The 21,830-nt window shown below is 33.5% G+C and overlaps 1 protein-coding gene across 7 annotated transcripts in view; it reads left to right on the top strand.

The window, feature by feature from the left end:
• Positions 1-21,830, top strand: part of LRRC4C (leucine rich repeat containing 4C) — a 464,862-nt gene that overhangs the window by 336,334 nt on the left and 106,698 nt on the right. The gene's annotated exons all lie outside the window — the stretch shown is intronic.

Below are 21,830 nucleotides of genomic sequence, written 5' to 3'. Positions count from 1 at the left end.
GAGCAAATTCTCAGCAGCAAAATACTATTTTTCAGTGTAATCACCACCATTCGCTGTACATTTTCACCAGCTACGAGCATGTGCCTGCATGCAGTGCTCATAGAAGCTTTACCAGTGAAGGTGACACACTGTTGTCATCATTGAAACTCACCACCCACCACATCACTGTGCTCACATTTACTGTGCGGCCTCCATAAACCTTTAGCAATTGTCAGTAAATGTCTGTGGGTGCAATTTTTTCTTGATGGAGGGATTCACTTTCACATTTTTACTTCACATGCACTTCCATGCAGACACCATTTTGTCCCATTGCCCCTCTGCTACAACATGTACTGAAATAGTGGTGGAAAGGCTCAACCTCTACTGCCGTACCACCACCATCCACCTTTGTATTCATGGGTCAAGGTAATAAATTATGAGGTGTTACTTTTGAAACAGTCCTTGCATTTTTACATTTGTATTATTATTCTTTCAATTCGTTACAATGAATAGCTGTTGTTTCTTTTTTTATATTATTGTTTTCTTGGTAAATGCAAAATGAAAGTGATTAACTTTCAGTAGTTTTTCACTCGTTTAGAGACTTATGAAGAAGTACAGTACCCAGAAATAGGTGGAGTAGTCTTGAAAATTAAAGGGATTTTTGATAGCATGTTCCCTTTATTATCTATTTCCACAGTTGAGATACGCAATGTCATAAATTCATAGAATGCCCTGGGTTGAAAAGAACCTCAAATATCAGCTAGTTTCAGTCCCTGTTGTTGGTAGGCTAGCCAACCACTGGAGTTGTGTTGCTTTATATCACCCCTAGGATATACACCACAACTTCTCAGACAGATAGCAAGTCTTATACATTCCTAGAAACATTGTCTTTTGATTTTGAACTCGAGTAATCCTATGCTCAGCTCTACAGATGCATAGTTCAGCAGCTTCACTGCCAGCCTCTGCCACACTGGGTCAACCAGCTCTCCTGAGAACATTCCCAGAGTTCTTTATAAAATTATTCCCATGGAGGAAGCATGTCTCAAACCTGTCCTTCTTGCATCTCCATTAATACTGTTTCATGCACTTTCTGGCCATGAAGAATTTGGCCAATAGTCTGACAGGCTTTGGGAAACTTGTGGGATTCAGGGAACATATAATGATGTCATTATTATTGCAGGAGGCCAACTCATCTTCCCTTGCAAATATATTTGTTTTACACATGTATCTGCAAAGGCTGAACAAAACTCATTTGTTAAATTCTAAGGCAGTAGCTAACGTTCCAGGGAAGCAAAGAGCAGAATCAGTCATTGCATTTTTCTTCTGAAATGCATCACTGACAAGCAGTGGAGGGAATAAGCAGTAAATTTAATTAGTAATGGATTTTTTTCACCTTTCAGCTTCCAAAATTGAATGTTTCTCCCATTTTATAGAGTTTTATTTTATTAGCCACACAAAGAGAAATAATGCTTCATTTAACTATGTCAAAACCAATTCAAACTCTCTGCTATTTACTTTCTTTTCTATAAATTTTAATGCATTTTTAATTCCACTCCACTGGTTGGTAAACCAACCATTGAAGTTATTGCTGCTCTGTAATGTATTTCATTCATTTCTAATAAACCTGGCCTTTAAGATGTTTTATTATTATCTCTGTATGCTATGAAAATGGATTTGCTGTCTGCTCTAGATTTTAACACTTTCAGCATATTTACTGGGTGTAGATATTTTTAAGATAAAACAACTAAAGTAACTAACCCGAATAAAGACAGTTTCTAACTTTGTCATTTTGTGAAGAAAAGCTATCTTTGAGGAAGAAAATACAATGAATGAGTACTCTCTGTGTTTAACAGTATGTTATCCTGAAGTTAGAGCAGGAAATGGAAAAGCAGTTATTTTAACAGATTTTTTTTTTATTATTTATTATGAAAGTTGGCAGGGTTTTTTTGCCGTTGTTTTTTGTTTGTTTGATTATTAGTTTTACTGCCTGACATTAACACTGAATTTTTCTTTTTTTTTTTCCTTTTTTTTTTTGTAAACGTCTGTACCTCAAGAGTGAATTGATATTTCAGGAAGGAAGTTGGAAAATATTCAGAAGTAAAATTGCATATATATAATTAAAATATCCTATCAAAATGCTATATTATGAAAAACTCCTTAAATTTGTTTGTTCAAATATAATACAAATTCAAAGTTCGTATTTTCTGAAAGCCACTTCATAATTACCTTGCTGATCACACTTATTGGAGAAAATTATTACGATTAAATAGAAGCATGCTTATCCGTGCTATTTCGTACTAATTAGATAGATAATTCATTATTTACTTTTTATTATTTTTTATTATTTTCATCCTTGATTTCTTAAGAATTTCTTTGTGTCTCTAATGGTTGATATGTCCTTGGAATTCTTTTCATTCCTATGTCTGCTTCTTGCAACCTAATGTTTTTCTGTTAATATTTTTCATGGGCAGTGAAAAATATTTTCAGCTAGTTTAAAGGTAGACATCAGAGCAGTTATTTTCAATCCTCAGTATGAGTTTTCTTTATTCAGATATTGTACAGGGAATGGCATGTCAAAGTGAACCAATTTATGCATTCGCTATTCTTGCTGGTGGCTAGAGGCTCTTGGCTTCTTGAGCAGATAGTATTTCAAATTTCTGCAGAGTCTTTTATAAAGATTGAGCTTTCTTAAAAGATCTGATATAGTAAATAAAATGATTTTTGACATATTTTCAAGGGAAGATGTTTAAGAATGTTCCTTGAAACATTCATTTTGTGTCTGTGCTATGCCAAACTCACCTGGTTTGTCTTTAGCTACACTTTGTTGCCTGTTTCCTGGAATTAGGCCTACTTCTAAGGTGTCATAAGCTTATACTACTTCTTAATAACTCATATTAAATAAATAAATAACAGTTATTTGTCTTTACAGTGGTACTTTATTTTACAAGAAGTCATGACCTAAACTCATATGCCTGCATCTATGTGGTTTGTACTGTACCATTTCTGTAGGATTTCAGTACCTTAGGAAAAATCTGTTCCATTCTGGTCATGTAAAAATACACTTGGAGTTTTGTGACTCAGCTTATATATTTTTAATAAAAGTAGATGACAATATTTGCTAATCATTATTTTTTGCTCTTACTATTAACATTATTACTAACAAATTATATAAACATTTAAACATATCATCGTCAGGAGTTCCTATGTTAATTTGCTGATGCTCTCAAAAGATAATATATTGTGATTCAGTCAGTACCTGTTAATCATATTCAGCGACTTATAGTCTGTGTAATGAAAGTATAAGCTGGATCACTGATGAAAGGAATCTCATGAAGATTTTATTGTGTCAGGTGGCTTTTTAATAGCAACTGTAAAAAACCAATGACGATCTGTATTTTGTACAGCAGACCAAAGGCTTCATAAAGAGATAATGGGTTATTTGTTAACTTTTTATTTTACTTTCTGATTGTTTTGCACTTGGATGATCTCTACATCCTCATAACAGGTATATTTGTTTGTCTTTGTGTCTAGTTCTACAAGTAGCTGTATCAAAAGACATACACAAATCACAATATACTCACTCAGTTGGCAGAAAGAATAAATAATCCACTGCAAACAAGCAGCAAAAGAATAAATCCATCCCAAATTCATCATATTTAGTATGTCTCCTATGCTACTAGCATACTATGTCAGGAATAAGGATGAAACAATCGATACTGAGTAAGGAAGAAACAATCCCCTCCTGTCTGCGCTCAGGAGTGTAAAATTTGTTGATTGTAGTATCTTATGCCTCTGTGTTGCCAGCATCTGTACAACATCTGGATTAAATAAAAACAATATAGCAGTCTTCTGAGTAACAATGATAATTCCTGTCTAAACTCAGTATGAAAAAAACAGGAATTTATTAACCCCTGTAAACTATTTTCTGAACAAGGAGAATTTTGTTTTCATAAGATTTTATTCTCCCTGTTCTTTGCAAAAATCTTTGGAGTTTTAAAAGTCTTATGCACAGAGCTTCCCTAATAGGGAAGAGCCTGCACGTTGTAGTTATATTACTGTCTTGCATGCATAAAAGCTGCTTGTCTTTTAGTGGTACAGATGTTATAGGAAGGTGCTTTAAGACATCAGTTAGAAGATTGTCTCATCTTATTTCATAATGTCCTTTATTTTAAACATCCTTAGCTACTGGAAGAGTGGAGAAATTCTTCCCAAATGCTTGATTTCTGGGTCTGTTGATGGTAGAAAACTTTCACTGTCTTAGGTACCCAATTGCCATTAGGGTGTATACTCAGAGAGCATGACTAAATTCTTGGTTGTTTACAAAGTAGCAGTGTGACTGCATAATTTATAGACTGCACCCATCTTCCTTGCCCCTATTCTTCTTTTCCATGGAGTTTCAACACTAAAAAAATATTGATTACTCCACTGGATTGGTTCATGATATCTGTTTGAAAGAATACACTGAATGAACATTTTTGTTATTATTGAATGCTTTAACTGGGATTTTTTTTTTTAAATTGGTTGTGAATTCCAGAAAATAACTAATACATTTGACTTGTAAAAAGCTTTGAGTTTCTGCCTTTCTGCAAATCCAGTCTGAAATATTAACTGGAATAGTTAAGATATTGTCTTCAATAAATTACTTGGACAAGTGCTTAACTTTATCAATTTTTATACATGTATTAAGAATACACATCTCCTTAAATGTGTTGCCAGATTGGAACTATCAGAGTAAAATAAACTAAACAGAGTAAAAAAAAAAAAAATAATACTTAAATTGCTTTAAATCCCATTACTGTAAGACCCAGTAAATAAACATAGACTTCACTTAGTTTTTCCTAAGTGAATCATACTTTTGATGAGAAATCATACTTTTGATGCACAAGAGTTGAGAAAAATCTTTCCGTGTATTTTTCTTCTTTCTAAAATATATGTAATGATAAGATACAAGATCCACATAGAAAAATAAAAGTGAAAAAAAAAAAGAAAAACAACCCACCAAGATTCCTTTAATTCACAAACTGTGATTTCTTCTAGTGCAATATTAAACTGGATTGGCTTTCATATTAAATATTTACCAAAATTTTGGACGAAAGAGGCTGAGTTTTAAGTTTAGAGAGATTAAGAATTGGCTGAATTCTGCATTACCACATAACTCATCATTTTCCTTCAACTCAGTTAATGATTGGAAATCACAGTCTAATCTTCTAAGATACATGTTCATATTTTTCAAAAAGAGCTTGTTTATTATTTGCCTCCGCTGTTTTCTGTCCACATTCAAAATAGACAGAATGTGATTGTACTAACTGGATAAATAATAGTTTATTTGATACTTTTTAACATGTTTTCATTTGTGGCCTGAAAGCAGGGTAGTATCTTCTTGAATGTATTGGCTATTTGCAATTAATTGATGCAAATTACAAATTGATCAATTACAGCAATAATTCTGTAGTGCAATAAACAGCAATTTATTGTGGGTTTTGATTGTTAAAATATGAAAAGAAGTTGATAATTTCTGATACAGCAGAGAGAGAATCTGCTTTTAACTTATAAATCTTAGACTTGAGCATCTGCTCTGAAAAAATATATATGTAAGAGGATTTGAAAATTTCATAGAGCAAATATTTATGATCTACTGGTTATTTTTGGGAAATATTTCTTCTACTAAACCAATACGCTAGACTAGATCTAGAAAGAGTAACAGAAATGAAGCTGGTGGGAAAACAGCATTTGTGTATATATATATATTTGAGTAAATGCTGATAATTCCCAAAGAACTTAAATTTGCTTAGTTGTAGTATGTCTTGTGAGTAATGGTGTAATAGTGTATTATTTGCCAAGTGAATATGCAGATATCACTTTTTCCCCTGAAACACCTTGATCTGTACAACAGTCTACATGGAGTATAGCTGATAAATCTATTTTAAAGACAAGATTCAACTCCTCCCTTGTGGTTAGACCATGGATAGTGACCTTCATGTGTTCCTGTCTTATGCAGAAGAAATAAGAACAGTGTTTCTCAGAAACACTGCCCTTCTTCAAGTTAGGGAGCCATCTGTCAAAGAGCTGGCTTTGCTGACTGTAGTTTTCATGAATGCTATCCCACTGAGCAATACGCTTGCATTTGAGAATGATAATGACCAAGATGAATCGCCTTTGCCCTGCTTTAAAAGTTCTTTTTCCAAAACCATAGTCTCCCAGGATGTGCTTAAAGGAACAAGCAGTGAAGCAAAAAGATTTCATTCAGTTCACACCAAATTAAGCAAAAGAAAAAAAAGTGTATTAAACTGAGAAAGCATGTTTGCCTTTCACTTTTTATCAGAGAGTCAATATTTCATAAAATAACTATATTATTTTGCTGTTATTAGAGAACCTATTTTTTCAGTTTATGAGAGAGGAAATTAAAACTCGTTATCATTATGCATTCCTCAAGTAGAAAGTAAAGTAGGAAACTGTGCAAACAAAATGAATTGATAGAGAAGGCAATTAACACATAATGCACCTGCTGGAATTTCTGGTATATAATGTTGACTACTGCTCTAAACATTGCCAGTTATCACAAGTTCACAAAAGGAAAGTAATGCTCTTCTGCAAAATAGACTCATTATGAACCATATTCCATATATTCATTATTGTGTAGAGTAAGTATAACATGTTAGAGTACCTTATGAATTACTCCAGGCATAAAAAAATACATATTTGTAAAATATCTGAAAGAATACATGTTAGCAAGCACATTTCTTCAAAGCTTACATCACATACTCCAGAGAGAGAAGCCATTGTATTTATTTTTATGACTTGGTCCCTTCACTTCATTCTCCTCTACCCTTGTTCCATTCTCTTTTATGGGCACTAAAAGCATGATCAAATGAACTAGTGGTGGACAAAGAATATAAAAACTGACTGAAATAAAGAGAAGTTCCATAAATTGTTCTCAGTTAGAAATATCAGGATAAAATAATCTTTTTTAAGAATACCAGCAAGTTAATCTCAGTGATCTCCAAAAAAAACATCCCATCAGAGCACATATCGTCAAAACAAATTGCTCATTACAAATGATACAGATGTCTGTTACAAATATCACTTATGAGTGTAATTTTAGTAAGTCTTTTCCATGTGTGAAAATTGTGTGTGTATATTCTCTGTGTGCATTTGATTAATATTTTATATTAAATATTGTAAGAATTTTGAAGTATTAGTTTTAAACCAAAAAACCTACAAATCTTCACGTAATGGCCTTGAAATTTATTTTTTTCCCTTGTAGATAGGCAGTTAAAGATACTCAGCAAGCCCCTGATGAAAACATTTCTAATTAGTGTGTTGAGATTGCATATTCATTATTATCAATCTTTCTAAGGATAGAAATACCCTGACTTCTTTGTTGCTAAGGACAGTTGGAATACTTACGTCTAGTTTCTTATGTGATCTTCATTAAAGTTGTATCTTAGTATTCTGAAAACAGATGGGGATTTGAAGTATACTGAAATTAAATTCAAAATTATATGGGAAGTCTATAGCAGATTTAGAAACTTAAATGAGTCTCCTAGGTTGTTTAATATGAATTACGTAGTTGTTATAAGAAAGATGTATTGTTTAAGGAAGGGGACTTGTTATAACATCTGTATATCATTGTTATGATATTGTCATGATAACACACCGATGCATGGAAAAATCAAGGATGTCGTAATATAATTATCATGGTTCCCTGCTTGACAATTTAATTATTGCAGTGGTTTTGAACATACATTGATTTTTTCAAATTCATTTAATAATTCATCAATTTGCTAACTAATACTGTTGTAGATTATTTCTTCATTTACATATGTAGAATTCAGTTATGTTGAGAAATAACCCCTAAATTCGCCATCCTCTAGGGGTTCTTTGTCTCATAACAGTTATTCTGTTAGCCATACTAGATATAGAAAAGCAAGATGTAGATTGCACCTGGTATTTTGCTATTACCAGAGCTTTTTTGTAGTCTTCAGCATTGCTATATATATATTAGTCCTTTGATCAGATTTCATGCAGATCTTGATTTTAAATAAGAGTTGAAAAATTATCTGGTACCAGAAGATAATTATATTTTGCAACCAAAATGCTATTAGGGCCAATACTTTTGAATTTAAGCTACCAAATCTGTAATCAGCATAAAACATCACCCTCTCAGGTCACAACTAATTGTAGTTATTTATCATTTACTTAGCAGTTAATTGAACTATTTCTGTGTTAGAATAGTAGAGCTGTTCTCAGCAATGAAGAATATTGCAAAATAGGTTGAAGAAACAGAGATGAACCTATTGAAAATGTAGTAGTTTTCCTGTTCTGAAGACACTAAAAATAATAACTGATATTTTCTTAGGAGATGTACCATTTCAATAAGTACACTTTGCTAAGACTTACGTAGGTCACAGGTTTTAAATACAAAGCTTAATTTTTATTTTTTTTTAATAGTGTTTCTATGGAAAAGACCTCAGCCTGGCTAGTGTATTGTTGGCACTATACTCAGAAACAACATATAGTTGGGTTGTTTGGGTTTTTGTTTTCTTTTTGGAAGTTTCTGTAAAGTACAGCTAAGCCTATTCTGTTTTACAGTCATACCCTCAGACTATCATAATGATGACTGCAATCTGCAGTAAATATAGCTTGCTGTTTTTTAAAAATTATCTATCTTTTAAATTACAGAGCAAACTTAAGATATTACTAAAATATATTTTATTGTTTTTTAATGGTTTTTTTTCTCTTTTTCTTGTTTACGACATTGATTTAGTTTGGTGGATCTGTGTGCCAGTTATATTTTCAGTGACGTAGTTCTTTTTTTCCTAGACATATAGTCTAATGGATATGCTTGAATAGTAGTGTTTTTTTATTATTATTAATTTTTGGCACCAAGGATTTGATGCCATCTCCTAGTCGTGTTTAATCTATCATGGAATTGTAGTTTACAAAGCCTATACTCTTACATGTGTTAGTGGACAGCATCAGGTACTTTAGAATTTAGAAACTGTTTCTAGAATCTCCGCTTGGTGTTGTTTAAAATGGAAATTACTTTATTAAAAATAACCCAGTTTGCCTCATTGCATCTGCTTTTATGCAACAGCAAAGGCACCTGTGTCCTATTAATACTTACATTATGCAGCACATTTGAAAATGTTATAACTCAGGTGGATTATCCTCCAGGGAGCCACATGCATTGCTCTTGCCTCAGCTCTTGCTCTCTGTATTTGTCAAACTGTTAAGAGTTCTCCAGGTTACTCTTCCATGTTTGCAACTTCAATCCTTTAAAACATGTTACTCAATCAACTGATTCCAACTGGCTTGCAAAAAGTCTTCTTGTTTTCTATTTGCCCAATATCTATTCTGAACTGATCCATTCTCTTTTTTTGCACTGCTATTAAAAATAAAAGAATGTATGCGTAGCTGGTAGATTTTCTGTTTGCTTGTCCATTATTTAGCTGGAAATAATAATATCTCTGGCGCTGCTTCTTGACTGACATATGGCAAGTGGCTCTCAGGCTTCAGTCGACTCCCATGGAAAAGATGAGGAAGTTCTTCTGCCATTTATCTTATTCAGTTAACCTTAAAACCGATTGTGTAAATTGACATCAAGGCCATGGAGAAAGACTGCATATTACTTTGTTAGATTAAATAGTCTATGAAACTTCTCAATTTACTGCTCTGAAATCAATGGGGGTCACTAATTTTCAACTTCTTCAGTGGAAATAACACAGGGGCTCATATGTTTTCCTTCCTTTTAAAGTTCAAAAACAACCTGGAATCAAATGTGTGGAAGAAGCATTGTAAGTTAGGTGTCTGAGATCAATTGTGTCAGGCTTGTAGCACTTACTAGTTAATGATTGAGATAAGAAAGGAATTTTCATGTACTTTCAGGGTGGTAAAGTCCTTTTTGAGCAGCGGATTCCTTTGATATCACTTTTAGTAGAGATCCTGGAGCACTCATTGGAGTCACACTGAAATTTTTACGAGTCATTGATGAAATAACTGTAAGTAGATGAACTTAGCAGAAAGATATAATGTGTAAAATAAAAATTCTGTCAATATAGATTCTTCCTAATAGTCTTTTGAGGCCTTTCTGAGTTTATGATGATTCTTTCATCTCTGAAAATGGTTCTTACATGCTTTAGTTCACTGGAAAACTTGTGAGATGCCCTTTTTGCATTCTGGCTAAGGAAAAGTCTGTTTCCAGAGCTGTCATTTTCAATAGCATTATATGCACTAACAACCACTGTTTTGCTTTAAAAGTCAAATTAGTGAGATAATTTATTTTAATTTAGTTTAAAACATTTATTTTCACTTTCATGCTCTTTGCTCTGTGTGAAATGGAAACTGATATTATCATTTTTTTAAGTAGACATCTCTTCATTTCTAAGGTTCATGTTTCAGTTGAGATCGAAATGTCAAAAACTTTCATGGAGAAAATAGTGCATTTTTTATTAGTAATGCTTTCCTAGATGATCCCTTTGTTGAGTCCTGAAGATTGTAGATTTTGGGACAGAAGGTATAGCCGTGATTGCACGAATGTGAAAATGTCTGTGACACCTGCCACATATGATTTGGCCAGCAGCTCAAAAGAGGTGATCCTCCCCCTCTCTTCTGCCCTATTGAGGCCACATTTAAACGACTGCAACCAGTTCTGGACTCCCAGAAAAAAAATACAGGGGTTTAAAAAAGACAGGGATCTCTTAGAAGGAGTCCAGTGGAGGGCCACAAAGATGATAAAGGACCTGGAGCATCTTTCTTAACAGGAAGGGCTGAGTAACCTGGGTGTTTTCAGTCTGGGGAAAAGAAGACTGAAATGGGATCTGAGAAATGTTTATAAATATCTAAAGGGAGGTGGAAAGCAAATGGATGAGGCCAGACTCTTCTCAGTGGTGTACAGTGATAGGTCTACAACTTGTACATAGGAAGTTCAAGTCTTGTCTGAATGTCTACCTGTGAGACCTACGATAGGGAAAGTGCTTTAGCAGGGGGGTTGGACTCAGTGATCTCCTTAAGGTCCTTTCCAACTCCTGTAATTCTGTGATTGTGTGATTTACTAAATGGTTGTACTACTCTCTTAAGTTAATCATATCATTATGATTATTTATTTTTTTTAAGCTGGAAACAGGAAAATTATACATGCAATTCAAAATTTTAAAGGCAGTTTTGACTAAATGTCTTTTTTGAGATGAAAAAATATATAAGAAGAGTTTTTATTCCATCTTGAATCAAATCTCTTGAAAGACCTTGATTTGTATAATTGTTCGTAAAAAAATAAATATTTTAGAACATTGAATTTGTAAATGGATCAAAGCGGTACTTATGGGTATAGTATTTTAAGATCACAGTGATACATTCTTAGTATTCTGCAACATCTTCTGTTACTATTTATATGTGTGTTCATATATAAGATTGTATGTTATCGGGTCTTCCTACCCAAATCAATACCATTAATTGTAATTGCCAGAATTAACTATTTGAATGCTAGCTTTCCTTTGAAAAGGAAATTATTTAGATTATTTAAATTGAGAGTTACATTTTAATTGACTTAAGGATGAAGAAGAAATGTAGTAATAAAATTCATAAATTTTTTTTCTTCTTTTTATATGTAATCTAAATCTAAAAGCTGAAAGTTCTCACTAGTAGACACCACATTTCCAGATTTTTATTTTATTATTTAGCATTCCAGTGATATCACTAGGCTGATTCAAGTCACTAGCACATTATAGAATTCAAAATGACATTTGGTTCTGCCTTGTGTCATTCTGTATTATGGCATACCAGAGTAATATCATGATTTATGAAATTTATTGATACTTAATTTTGTCCTTGATACAGTTTTATATAATCCATCTATTCATTTGACTTATATATTTAGACACTAAATGCGAAAGCATGGATATGTAATTTTTTCTGGAAGGTGGTACCTTGAAGTAAGATCATCCCTATACTATCACTGTAGCAGAAAGCAGTTTAGCAGAAAGGCAATTGTGTTGCTTTATGACATTTTTCAGATCCAAACTCAAATAGTTTGATTTGGAGATTATACCAACTAGCTGTGAGGATTTACCTAGAAGATTAAAAGAATTGGGCTTGAATTAATTTAAAAAGTACCTTTCTTGGGCCAAGTCAGATGCTAGCTGTAAGTGTTGCATTTATTTATCTGATAATACTTTATTATGCCATAAAGGCTATTTACATTTGGAGTCTGATAAAATTTAAGCAAAAAAATCAAGATATAATGTATGCATAAGTGAGCTGATAAATAACTGCAGCAACAACAGGTGGAATGGTGTTTTGGAAAATTCTAGTTTTACTCTTTTATTTTTTTCTCCTCTTGGGGAAAAAAAAAAAAAAAAAAAAAGTTGATGCAGGTTAAGGGGGGCTAGAACTGCATTTATCAAAGAAGATTTCTAGGCTGTGGTGGTTTTTCAATTCAGTCCTGTTCTACAAAATAGCTCAAATAATGTGGAATGTTGCTAACATAAAAATAAATTAAGGAAATTAGGTTGATTGTGTACATTTGTTTGGAGGGTGATTGTTCACTGAGATTTGGTGCTTTATTGATGCAAGAAGTCATTCTCATAAGAACAAAAATGAAATCTTGTAAATACCAAAAGAAAACTATTTGGCTAGAAACCAAATTACTTTGAAAACAAGATGCAAATGAATATGTAAAAGTAGAAGAATGTGTACATCTGTAAATATTATTGTTATCTCTAGTAAAGTCAAGCAAAATTTGCTTCTATTGTGCCTTTCACTTGATCTCTGCATAGAACAATATTCCAACTGAATGCTCTCTACTTCAGTTTTCTTAGAGCAATATAGTTAAGAATTTTTTCTTTATGCCTTATCTGTGTTTTGCCCTTTAAAATTTACATTCGTAATGTACTATGAAGTGAACTAAGAAGAAGAAAGTTTTGCAAATATCAAGCAAATATGATCTGAGTACTGGCCACTGGAGGCTGAATTCTTAAGATAATACATTATATGTTTCTATGATACTGTATTTCTTTCTGCTATCCATTGGTCACTAAAATCTTAATCTAAAGGACAATCAAGTCAATTGACAGAATCTACTACTGTAGGATTTGATTTATTTATGACTATGAACACACACACACAAAATGAAGGCTGGTTATTCTTCAAGACTCTTTTTTCCCTTTTATCTTTTCTTCTTGTTACGTGGGTAGTCATTTGAGTAATGGGAGTAAGTGAAATTTCTTCTTTATAAGTGGTATAAATTTAGTGAGTAAAGATCTTACGATCTTACCTGCTGATAACTGTATTCAGTATATATTTTCACCTGCGTGGATCTTAGCAGATATTAAATCTGGAACTTACTTTTCCTTCACTGAAACAGTCCAGAAGGCCAACTGCATTCTGGGCTGCATTAAAAAAGGGGTGGCCAGCAGGGAGAGGGAGGTGATTGTCCCCATCTACTCAGCCACTAAGATGAACAGAGGGCTGGAGCACCTCTCGTATGGGGAAAGGTTGAGGGATCTGGGCTTGTTTAGCTTGGAGAAGAGAAGGCTCCAGGGAGACCTCATTGTGGCCTTCCAGTACTTGAAGGGAGCATATAAACAGGAGCGGGATCAGCTGTTTACGAGGGTGGATAGTGATAGAACAAGGGGGAATGGTTTTAAACTGAGATAGGGGAGGTTTAGGTTAGATATTAGGAGGAAGTTTTTCACACACAGGGTGGTGACACACTGGAACATGTTGCCCAAGGAGATTGTGGATGCCCCATCCATGAAGGTATTAGTCCAGGCTGGATGTGGCTCTGGGCAGCTTGGTCTAGTTGTTTGCAACCCTACACATAGCATGGGAGTTGAAACTCGATAATCATTGTGGTCTTTTTCAACCCAGGCCATTCTATGATTCTGTGATCATCATAATTGCAGTCTCTTGATCCTCTTTTTTTCATCCCCCCAAAAAACCTAGAAATAAGGTCAATCATTGATAGTTTTCTATTGATAAGATAAAATCATCTATTTATTCCTGAAAAAGTTATTACTTGAAAATGTTTTTTTTTATGGAAGTGATGGTTCAGAGATGAGGATAGAGATGCATCAGCAGACAACTAAAAGCAAACCACTAATAACTTTTCATCCCATAGTGTATATGTGACATAATTGTTTGTCTAATCTCCGTGAATGCAATTATTCATGAACCTTTAATAGAAACTTTCTAAAGATTCTTATGTGTCTTAAGAGCCTAAGCTTCATAATTATAAATTAATTACTTGAGTAGAATCCAAAGACCCACTAGCAATCAATTAGATTGTCTAGAAAGCAGAACTTAGGTATATGAAATATTTAGGTACGTGAATATTTTTATCCTGTATTTTTCCCTATAAAGCAGAGATAAAGATGTCTGATGTCAGCTATTGATTCTGAGAAAAGGATATGGATGTAAACATTAAAAATAATTAAATAACGAGAACGGAAAGAACCATTCTACTCAGTAAATTTTATGTCCAACGAGAGTAAATAGGTGAGAAAACACTGTTGTTGTGGAAAATACATTATAGCAAGAGCCCTCCAAATTTGTAAATACCTATCAACTAAAAAAATGTTTACATAGTGTTGGGTGTTTAGTATTCTTAAAATGACCTTGACTGATATTTCAATTCTGTTTTTTGTTCAGAAGCAAGGAATAGAAATGTAACAGAGGAGCAAATTAATAGAGAATCTCATAGAACTGCCTGCACATAAATTCTTTTGATAATTGTATGATTATTAGTGTGATTGCAGAAAGTTCACATGCTGCTCTTGTGGCTCTTCTTGGATTTGTTAGTGGTAAAAGACCAAAGTTTCAGATGTCACCACCATCAAACAGCAGGAATGAACATCTGCTGCCCTCATAAACTTCCATTTGATATCTTTGCTGGTGCCACCGCCTGTAAGCCTGAGTATGGCTTTGGAGATGTATTATACTGAAGAATTGACTACAGCAGGTGGCCAAATTAAAATTATTTACTTATACAGCACAGACACATTCTTAAATGTACATAAATTATTTCAATGAAATTCATAATGTGGAGGAGGAGGAGAACTGTGTCTTGATTTTTAACAAAAATAATATTTTTAGAAAAGATTTGTTTAAGAAGAAAAATCGGATAATAAACTTGTAGTGTATTCACGTAGTAGTCAAGGGGCTTTTTTTTTTTTTTTGCGTAAGTAGGAGACTAATTATGTATTGTGCTAGTAATTTTCCATACACTTCACAATGTATAGATATTAATATATATGCAGACAGTCTGCGTGTGAATTACTACATATGGGCTATAAGTAATAATGGAGAAATTTTAAAAAATGATACATATGATCTACATTCCAGAGAGCTTTCATAAATCAATCTCCTCACCTTATTCATGAGTATAACATATGTATTGTTAAATCATTTGAAATCTTAGTCAGACTCATATGTCAAGCTTATAAAGAGCCTGTTATGAGAAAATAGAAATGAACATACCTTTTAAGTAATTGTTGTCTTGGCTAATACTTAATTAAAAAAAGATATGTGTGGAGATGAAAGATTGGTCTATGTGTTATTGCAATTAATTCTACATTATCTTCATCTGCTAACAAAAATTATTATAAATTGAGCTACAATAAAACTCTGAGAGACTGTTCTATGGAAACATTCTGAAGTGATGTGTTCTTGGGCTTCTTGAACCATGCTCCTTTAGCTAGTCCCTCAAATAGTGTCATTTTGAGAGTGTATAAATCAGCTCTTCAGAGGAATGTTGTCTTTTTGTTTGTTTGTTTGTCAAGTGCTTTTTCCCCTTACTAAATCTCAACATGAAGTAGTGTTTAACATTAATAGTCATCAGCCACTCTGCATACAGAGAAATGTCCCTGGTTCTTATGCAAAAAATCCTCCCACTCCAGTATTTTCTGTGTAATGTCAGAAATCTGTCTCTAGTCCGTGTACCTTAATAGTGTTTCTGGTTTTTATCCCTAAAATTTAGGATTTTGACAGATGTGCAAGAGATCCCTTAACCATCTGATAGTCACAGTCAATTTGACCATCAAACTTAATAAGTTGCTGACTTTATCTGTTATGGAAGCAGGAAAACTAACTGAAAACAAGTTCTAATTTGATTTTTTTGACTCCTTAACCTTTCCAGTGAGTTTCACCTATGAATTCCAACTAGCACAAAGAAAGGCCAGGTAATTACTTTGTGATAAGAAGAGCAGCACTGAAGAGTTTGCCTGGGGCTCAGAACACTGACGGTCTGATAAAACTCAACAAAGTCCATGGCCCCGAAAGGCTGCTGAGGCTGGATCTGCTCTAGGCTAATATGCTTAGAGGAAAGGTCAGGCAGCTGTGGAAAGCTGAACAGCAGACTGCCTCTCAATTCTGTGGCAAGTAGTGTTCAGAAACTGAGTAGGAAGCAGAAAGGGATTTATATAAATGAGTTAACTGATTCCCCTTTTCTTTAGACCCTCATTCCCCAGACGTGTGAATAGGTGTCAGTGATGTCACTACAAACAACTGAACTCTTATGTCAGCTTCATGCCTAATTGCAGTGGGACAGGATGACAGGGAGCATCTGGCTTCAGGTCTGAAAGCTTGCTTCCACTCTTCTTTTAAACAAAGTCATGCATTTGTAACCAAATTAGTTCTTCATATCAGAAAGTAATTCTTGCTTTCTTCTCATCTTGATACCAGCATATTTCTAGAAAAAAAAGAATGTTCTTGGTAGCATCCTTCTACAAATCAGCTGTCCACCCTGACATTGTTTCTATTGTCAAGTAGAAACAATGCAGTTCTATTGCTGAAAAATCATACAACCTTTTTAGCTTTGATTTTTGACAGGATAACACCTGGATACTTCTAACAGGTAAAGGACACTGTAAGTGGATTTTCAGAAATTCTCTGTTCTGAGTGAACTCAGGAACACAGCCAGGTGCCTTCAGTGCAGCCACAGCTTTCAGTAATAGTTTCCACAAGTAGTGACTGTACAGTAAATAATGGAGGATTATGGAGGATAATGCTGGAATTTTTCTAGAACTTGCTACATGATCTGGTCATGTGTCGAGCCAGGAAGTGAACTTGATGATCCTTATGGGTCCCTTTCAACCTCAAATAATCTGATTCTATGATACAATGGCCTTCATTTATTTGAATGTCCTAGGACTTTGTAACTAAGGAAGAAGGATAAACTAATTAGAAAGATTACCAAGACTCAGTTATCTTTTCAGACTTGTCTCTACTTAATAATTTTTCTTTAACAGTGTATTCTTTTCCAAGACAGAAAAAATTACTTGAAAGAATTTTGATCGACAGGGAAATTTTGTAACTTTTTTTTCATTTTTCAGTTTAAATGTGGTGATTGGTAAGAACTGTCTATTAAAACCTGACCATAAGCGTATCTTTCTTGAAAGAAATATGAAAAAAAGATTTCATATACTATTATTTCCCTTCCAGTATCCTCCATATTTTCAAGCAATTCTTTCATTGTTGTTCTCTGTTTTTTCTTTCTTCATATGAGTCAGGGCAGATATTTTAAAAACTAGAGACTGAAGAAAGTTTCATTTTCTACTGAAATAACTGAGTCAGAAGGAATCAAATTCAGTGGGTGAGTTGTGACCCAACCAGTCACTGTCTTCTTTTCTAAATCAGCTAAAAGTAGATACCTCTAAAAATTTTATAGAAATCATGAATTTGACATCACCACTGTTTTTACGTTAGCTACTAAACAGCCACCATCAGAAAGTGAGCACTTAATCTACCAGGGTTTACTGACTAAGGGTTATGACTGTAAATGGGAAAAATGCCTTCAAATGTTTTAAAAATACATATATTTCATGTAATCTCTCTTGTTTACCAGTGACTTTAAGGGATGAAGGGAAAAATTTGTGGTAGTCCAGGTTACCGTTTGCCTTTATTTGTATCTCAAAGACCAAATAATAAGTTCTATTGCCAATTCAAATTACTTCAGAATGGAAAATTCTACTGTTATTTACAATGTGAAAATGATTTAGTTCCTATGAAGTTCTCTTGAGTGTAAATGAAGGCAGAATTTGGATAAATCTTAAACAGTTTCTGTTTATACAATCATAATTTCAGTTTTGCTACTATTATCTCAACACAGAGCTCTGAGAAAAGCTAAACCGAATGGGAGGATATTGTTTGTGCTTGACTGAAGAGTGAAAACAAAGTAACGTGAGAGTAAAATAGGGGCAATTATAAGAGTATTCAGTAAAGGAAAAGCTGCACTTCCTTGGAAGCTTTTTATTTGTGTTTGCAAAATATACTTATTATTCACACAGGGTAAAGAATTCAGTTTCAACTACATTTCAAGCATTTGTTCACTATGATTTAGAAAGTTATGGTAATTAATTTGCCTGAGCACTCTGTAGATGACCTAAAATGGTGCTTTCCTTCTGCAAATATGAGGTATTGCTGATGTGTGGGCAAAGAGGATGTCACTGTTAATGCTGCAGTGATTGTGAGGCTTTTTTGTATGCCTGAAAAAATAAAGGTTGGTATGACCACAGGATAGTATATATGTCAATAATGTTGAAGTGACAAGGTGGGACTTGGATGTTGAAATAGCATATCAGATTAATTGTATGTACTTGTGAAAACTTCTCTGGACAGAGTGGATCATAGAGCTTTGGTATTCTGTTTTGAATTAGTGTGATATTTGTAGAGAAAATAAACCTCAGACTTAGAAGGAAAAATTTTTGTGTAAAATTTGAACATGGTCAGAGGTGCTCTGTCAGAACGGAATTGTAATCAAAAGCAGCTGTGAGCATTGCTTCATTTCTATTGTCACCTCTATGTCAGTGTATTTGAGATCATGAGTAACTTTTTCTAATAGTGACTCTGCAGATACTTATGGACTCTAGTGTTCATGCATACACAGCAAAGATTTTAAAAAGCACTCTGGTGTCTTGAAATGACTTCTTCTCGGAATGTGTGTCTGTGGCAGTGCTAAATGTTGCTTTCCTAGCAGAGAAGTGCCATGGGCATTTTTAATTGAATTTAGAAGCTGACAGAAAGAGCCAAACTGTTTGCTAAAATCCTCCTATCTGCAGCACAAGTCTAGCAGTCAGGAACAACAAAAGCTTTTGACATTCAGTAAATCCTGAATAAAGGGCTCCAGAGGGACTACTTCTTGGAGTTGAACTGCAACCTTTTTCTCTATGGGTGTCACAGTGTCTCACTCAAAAAAATAAAAAATGCTAGCCCATGCAACTTGATGTTTCCTACAACACAGGCATCCTTCTCTTGAGAGGTAAGCTAAATCTACTAATTTATTTTATATATGTATTAAAGAATGCTGTGTTCTTGCTGGGATAGATTAACTAACCCCTCTCACTAGTTTATTGGTAAAGGCCTTTCTATATTACTAATACTACAGCAATGCATATAGTAACATACTCCCAACTATCAAAATGTGGTTGTTGGGCTGCCAGTCTGTATTGTAAACTGCTTGAGAGAAAAGCATTAGTATTGTAATTGTTAGAGGAATAATAGGTGCCATCCTAGTTGCTGCAGGTGAATTGTAAGAAAATAATATAATAATGGATAGGTTGTTGCCTGTGGGAAGTTTTCAGTTGCCTGATATTTTCTTAGAGGATTTGGGAACATTCTCCCAGAAATATTGTTTGTGGATAATTTTTTAATTAATTTCTATTCAACCGAACTAAATAATTAGCACTTTTTACCAGTTGCATTATTTAGTGTAAAATGATCAGGTCATCATTCATATCATTTATCTGTACCAAAAATAGGATCAGAAAAACTGCTTCACAAGGGAAATCAAATATATTTATGTTTCCTGCAAAAATAAATATATCAGTGTCTCAAAGGTTATTTGCCGATTCATGTCTGTAGTTATTAACCCTGGAAATCTGGAGGAATCCTTCTGTTTCAGACATCATACCAGGAAGATCTCATCAGAATTACAAGAAAATTTAATATTTTCCATTGAATGCCATAATTTTGACCAATTTATTAGTACTACTATAAGCTTGGCAATTTTTTATATCGTTTCAGTGATGCTAGTCTATAAGATTAAAGGAGTCAACTTCCTATATTCTTCCTTACTTAGTTTGAATACTTCTGAATAAATTTGAGTATTAACTCCCAAGACTTTCAGAACAAGAAGAAATTACTTCCTAAGCAGACTACGGAGAGGTCAGTTTACTTTGCAGTTTACATTGTATACTTTAGATCAGTAGAAAACAGAATAACCGGGTATCAGATTATCCCGTATAGTGTAGATATCCATGTCCCAGGTGGTATTTATTCTTGCTTTAAGCCACACACTGCTCGACTGAAAACTTTTTACCTATACATTCTGCTGTTTTGATTGTAATGATGGTGAACATTTGCCATCTTTCCTGTGCACTTCAAAGTTGGTAACTTTATCATCCCTACATATGCCAGATACTGCTCTGCAGCATCTGGCTGTTAAGCTGTTTAATCTCACTGGGAGAATCTTGGTTTAAATCCATGGCTAACAGTCATATAAAAATATGTCCAAGCCAGATGCCTTTCAACTTGTGTAGTTTTTGATACTGGGTTGTCTAGTTCTCAAAAATTCTCCATGTAAATCCATCCCATCTTGAAGGTTTTCTGGAAACAATTTTTGTTTAAATAGATAAAATATTTAATTGGCTCTCTGATCTTAATAAAAGTTTGAAGATATTACTTATGTCTCTGGTTTCATCTTGAGCTCTTCTAGACGCAAGATTTTTGGCATTAGCTGTTTGATATTTCAGGGTAATGCTGATTGAACAATTGTGATTATGGTGACCAAAAATACATGTTAACATAATTAAAAACATAATTACAAGCAACTACAAAACCCTACTTGTATGTGCATATATTTGGATAACTACATTAAGTTGCTCAGAAACTATATGAACATAGGAAAAAAAAGTCAAGATCTTGTTTTATTGCTTCCTCTGTAATGATAGTTCGTAGAAAACCATTAATACTGGAGTATTTAACATGTTGCTGTAGTCTAAAATTTCACTTTTCCTTTTAATAGTATTCTTTGTAGTTTTTCAAAAAGTGTTGCAGAAATTGTCCTGCTTCACAGCATAATCAGTCGTTCAATGCTAGGAAAATTAATCTCTCTTTTCCATTTAAAATGACTACAGAAGTTAGTTGGGAAAAAATTTATTTTATTTATTTACATAAGTTCGTTTACATTTTGAAATATTTTAATTTTAATTATTTTGGTTATTTATTATCAAATTTTTGACTTGAAAATTATTTGTGAAGTCAGTAAATGGCTTTTTATGTTGTTGTTGATATGTTGATCTTCATTTCTAAAGCTACCTAGCTTTTATATTTTCAATTCGTAGATGTTCTCTGCTTAATTTTTACTTCTGAAAAGTTTTCCTAAATAATTCTCCTCTGAAACAAATTTTTGTTTTTTCTTCACAAAAAAGTCAGATTTTTTTGCTTATTAAATTGGAACTGTTTTTCCCCCAATAGTGAAAACTTCTTCACTGCAAAATGATCAAATTAAATAAACAAATAGGACATCATTAGTTTTATGATCCAAACATGGAAAGTTAAGAAAACATAATTAAATGCACTTACTGAGTTTCCACAGTACCTTTGAATCTTTATCTTAAAGCAACCAGGTCTGCTCTTAACATATTTCTAAACTGTGCTCGACTGTCAGCAGGAAGTAAATACTAACCTGTGCAACAGAAAATCAAAGCAGTACCCTGGGGTCTTTGAAATATGTCTGACTTTAAATTTAATTAGATAATGTTGTGTGATCCCAAGGTGTTGCTTATTCATGAAAGATTTGCAAAGTGTTCAAGTCATATGGTAATTCTCTACTTGCCTATCACACATAGTATGCACAG

This window comes from Tympanuchus pallidicinctus, unplaced genomic scaffold, assembly GCF_026119805.1.
Source record: "Tympanuchus pallidicinctus isolate F22 unplaced genomic scaffold, pur_lepc_1.0 scaffold3, whole genome shotgun sequence".
Taxonomy (NCBI): Eukaryota; Metazoa; Chordata; class Aves; order Galliformes; family Phasianidae; genus Tympanuchus; species Tympanuchus pallidicinctus.
This window is presented reverse-complemented; position numbering and strand designations above follow the sequence as displayed.